Genomic DNA, 5,234 nt, shown 5'->3' with positions numbered 1-5,234 from the left:
CTGTGATTATTCCCTGTTGGTTGACAGCCAGCTCTTTTCAACATCAGGCTTGTCTGGGATAGCTGCTTAGTGGGGTAAGAGAAGAACAAAGATAGCTAAGGAAGAAATAGTGAATTGTTTCCGGTTATCAGGGTCCTTACAGTGACCCTATATGCCTGCTTGCTTTTTCCTGCATCCCCAGATCTGGCAGAACTTCTGATTACTAATTGTTTCCTGGGCTCTTTGACCACCTATCTTGCTCTTATTTCTGTGTCCTAATTCGTGTTTGTCTTGCCTCGCCTCTGACACACTGCTATCCCGACCTTCCTTCTTTGTTGTACATGCCATTACTGCTCAATTCTTCTGCCTTGCCTGGCATACTTGACGAGCTGCTACTCGCTGCTCACAATGTTACGCTTTTCTTGTATTTACCATTAATTTTCTTAGTGGCGGACACACAATGACTTCTGATGCAGCGAAATTATCTGTGTGATTTGGGCGCATAATAGAACCAGAGATATTCAAGTTGAGCATCTGTATTAGAGATTTGTGGTTTGTACAATGTGAGGTGTAAGCAGTGCCTTTGAGGTACTCTCAGGGACAAACTTACCACACTCCACCTTGTCATCTCCACAAATGTTCTTTAATGGGGTTTGAAGGCAGTCAAACAAATGCGTTTTAAAATATTCTCACTAATTGCCAAATTCTAGAAAATCCTCTAATTGCCTCAGGTCCCACTGCATTGAACAATTAAAACAGGGAATCCAGTCCCCAGTCACACACCAGGGAACAGCACTCAGTATGTGTAAGGATCTTGGCAACAGTGAGCTTTGGTGGCTGAACCTGAGGCTGAGGCTGGGAAGTGAGTCTAACTGGGAAGATGGTTATCACGTACTCCATTATACCAGAAACAAGAGACTACATGGCTTGTGGCATCATGTCAATTAATAAATATTTGTTAAGCACCTACCATGTGCCAGGCATTGTCTAAAGATACAAAAAAGAAGCCCCCCCCAAAAAGGTCCTGGCCTCAAGGAGCTTACAATCTAACGGACCTCATAGATGAAGGGTCAAGCAGCCACATCAGTCTTCTCTATATCTGACTTTCAGACATTTGGAATCAGAAAGCAGAATAGTTTGGAACCAGTATTTACTTTCTTTGGAACAGAACTTGAGTGAAAAGTAAATATCACATAGAGATTCCATTTTTTAAAATTTTTATTTATTTATTCCATTTTTTTAAAGGTAATTTTGCCCTTAGATGATCAGACTGATGTGTGGACATGAACTATGATTCTCTTTCTTTTCATCTCCAGTGCAACCAAATGTTTATGGCTTCTAGTCATTCAGAATATGCACCATATTCTACATTACTGTCATTCAAAATTTCTGGGAGTTTCAGTTTTTAAGGTAGCATTCCCAAATGGAATATTTATTTCATGGGTTCATAGAATGTTAGAGTATAGAAGGGAATCCAGAGAGCTTCTAATTAATCTCTTGCACTTTTGATGTGAGGGACCATTTGCTACCCACACCCGCTCACCCAACTCCTAGAAGACTTTAGGAGAACTCTATGCCTGCGTGTGCAAGGCCATCTCCTAGATGATTTGGGGATAAAAATGTATGTGTTCATTGGAAGAGTATCTTGAAGGTCAGAGGCACATCCCCATATGCAGGTGTTTTTGAAAAAAAAAAACAGGCCGACTAAGCAAAAAAGGGTACAGAAACATAAAAGGACAGAGCGTGCTAGAGTGAGGATCCAAAAAGCTACCATCACACAATGGGATGAGTCATGTGCTTTCTAGCCAGGAGAAGCATGACATCAACCTCTTTCTGTCATAGATCAGAGTAGTCCAATGAGGAGGTCGACTGGTTACAGTCAATGATGAATTCAAGTTTATTTATGCAACCACGAGGGCAGCATAAAGAATATTGTTGTGAGTATTGAGCAGATACAGAAAGATAAAATAGTTAATGTAGAAACTAATGTCACGTGTGGGATAAGGAACAGGAAAGAGTCAAAGGTGACTGCTGTAGTACTTTTAGCATTTTAAGATACAAATGCACCACTCCAGTTATCCAATTTTCTCTCTCTTTCTAACTAGACTTCTGATCCATTTCCTTTTAAATATCTACATCTCTGATAAAATTCTTTTTGTCACTTTTTGTATATGGAAGTAGCATACTTCAGACTGCTTATCTTCACCATTCATCTTTCAAGAGTTCTTTTTAGGAGTTTGGCAATGAAGAAGACGAGAGATACAGGATGATAGCTTCAAGAAGCAGTAAAGTCATAGTTGTTTTTTTTAAAGGAGAATAGAGATCTAGGTGCATTTTAATGCAGTAAGGAAGGAGCCAGTGGATAAAGAGAGATTAAAGATTGAAATGAGAGAGGGGATGGTAGAAGCCACAAGGTCCTAGAGGAGATAGGATATGGAGAGCAATGGAGGGTGGGATTGAGGGTCTAAGCAGAGGGATAGGACCTGGCTTTGAGAAGGCGCTGGCCGGTGAGACTGGAGCAAATGTATACATTCCTCTGTTTCACATTTTAATTACTTGGTGACATTAAAATAATAAAAGTCATAGGAACAAATTGGATGTTCCCTTTATATGATCCAAAATATCTGTCTAAAAGCCACAGGTAGCATTACTTGCCATGTGGAAACAATAGAAGCTGAGGGAATTAATACTATACTATAATATCAATAATGAATTATTAACCGTGACCCACCCTTTTTCCTTCTATTTTCTGTAAAGGCCCAACTCCTGTCAGTTTCTGAAGGTCATGACTGATTGATGAGATTACTTTTAGCCCTCAAGGAACATGCTCATCAATTTTGGGCAGGATCCCACCCAATTAGCAGACATAATTTCTGTTTAGAATATAAACAGAATCCAGTCTGGGCCAGCTTTTACCTTGGGGAAAAGAACTCCTGCCCTTCATCCCCTCCATTAGAATTTAGGGTGACCCAGCTCATGAAGGAGAAAATCCGCCAGAGCAGTGTGGATGGAAATGGCTTCCCCTACACAGCTTTTTGGAGGCTGCTGAGTCTCATGATCAAGTCACTTTCTCAGCAGGAGGAGTGGAAGACTTTTAGCCCACCTTCTCATCAAATGTTCACTATTCAAGGCTGATTTTCACTAAAAAGGGCAGTTCCCTTTCAAAAGGTATTTAAGGCTCTCAAGGTCTCCTTTAGTTACTGAGAGAAACTACTGGCCATCAATTTATTGATTGTTGGCCAGCCTAATTAATTAATTGATTATTAATTATCCAGAAACTTTGTCTCTCAGGATTTTTGTCACAAAGCTTTCCCAGTAAGATTAGGGGTAAAAGAAGGATGTCTATAGTCTCTACCATTATTTGTCATAGTGTTAGAAATGCTAATACTGTAAGATAAGACAAATAAAAGTAATTCAAGGAACAAACAGAAAAAAGGAGGTAAATATTATTTCTATTCACATATGATTTGATCATTTACCAAAACAACCACAAAAATTCAATGAATAAAATTGAACAAAATAACTCAACAACTTCAAGAAAGTAGCAGGATACAAAATACTACAAACCTATGAAAATTATCAGCCTTTCTATTTATCATTAACAAAATCCAGGAAGAAGAGATAGAAAAATTCCATTAAAATGACTATAGAATACATAAAATACCTAGGAATTGCTTTACTAAGATATACTTAGAATTTGTATAAACACAATCTCAACATAATCTTTAAAAAAACAAAGGAATATGAGTAACTAAAGACATTTATTGTTCATGATTAGACCATGCAAATATTATAAAAATGATAATGTTAACTAAATTAATTTATAGACTTAGTGCTATACGATGCAATTTCCCTTTAGTTTTATAGAACTAGACAAAATATTAACATCATTTATTTAAAGAAATAAAAAGTCAATGGAAATGATGAAAAAATGAAAGAATTACTAGATTTCAAATTATACTATGCAGAAGTAGTCATCAAATGATTTGGTACTGGTTAAAAAATAGAAAAGTAGATCAGTGGAATAGATTGGAAGAGTAAAATATAGTAACAAGTGAATACAGTAGCTCATTGTTTGATAAACTGAAGAATACAAACTACTGGAGTAAGACCTCTTTGTCAAGAATGAGTGGGAAAACTGAAGAGGGAATTGGCAGAAAATAGTTTTAGACCAGAATCTTAGACCATATGTTAGAATAAGACCTAAATGAATGTTCAACTTAATTATAAATATAAAAGGAGATATGATTAAAAAAATTAGAAGAGAATAAAAGGAGCTATCTCTCATAACTATGTTTAAGGGGAATTCTTAATGAAACAAGATATACAAAAAAAGAAAGTAAAAATTTTCAATTACATAAAATTTAAAGGATTTTGCATGAATGAAATCAATATAATCAGAAGAAGAAGAAAAACTTTGCAGTGGGAAAAAAGATCTTTGAAGCAAACACATTTGATAAAAGTTGGACTCCTATAACATACAAAAAATTGACTCAAATATATAAAGCACAGGACCATTCCCTAGTAGATAAGTGGGCAAAGGACATACACAGCTTTCAGTCAAAGAAAGGCAAATTATTAGCAACACTTGGTAAAATGCTCCAAATTACTAATAATTAAGACATCTCTGAGTTTCTATCTCACACCAGTTCAATTGACAAAGATGATAAAAGCTGGAAACAGCAAATAAATGTTGGGCCGTGAGAATTTAGGTAAAATGGTGGAAGATTATAAATTGGTCCAATAACTTTAGTAAACAATTTGGAATTGTTAAAATAAAATACTAAATCATTAATAATCCTTTGCCCCAAAATCACATCACTGAGCATATGCTTTCAGAAAGTTAAAGACAAGAAGAAAGGTCCAGTTTATGCCAAAATATTCATAGAAAAGCCTTTTATGTTAACAAAAAAAAATGTAATGAAGTGAGTACCCATTAGTTGGGGAAGAAAAACTGGCATGTAAATGAAATGGACTATTATTGTGCCATAATAAATGACAAGTGTAAGGAATTCAGAGAAGCATGAGAAGAATTACATGGAGTTGATCAGAATGAAGAAAGAAGAACCTGGAGAACAAATACTTAATGATTACAATATGTGAATGGAACAACAACAACAAAAAGGTAGTTAAACTCAGATTAAATGCAGTGGTCAATATTAATTCTAGAGGACAGACAGCGAAATAAATATCCCACTCCTTGATGGTGATTGGTGGCAGAATATGGATGACAAATGTGGCAGAAGATGACATAT

The sequence above is a fragment of the Phascolarctos cinereus genome, unplaced genomic scaffold (assembly GCF_003287225.1).
Source record: "Phascolarctos cinereus isolate Bilbo 61053 unplaced genomic scaffold, phaCin_HiC Scaffold_4;HRSCAF=312, whole genome shotgun sequence".
In the NCBI taxonomy this organism is placed as follows: Eukaryota; Metazoa; Chordata; class Mammalia; order Diprotodontia; family Phascolarctidae; genus Phascolarctos; species Phascolarctos cinereus.
Note: the sequence above shows the minus strand (reverse complement) of the source record.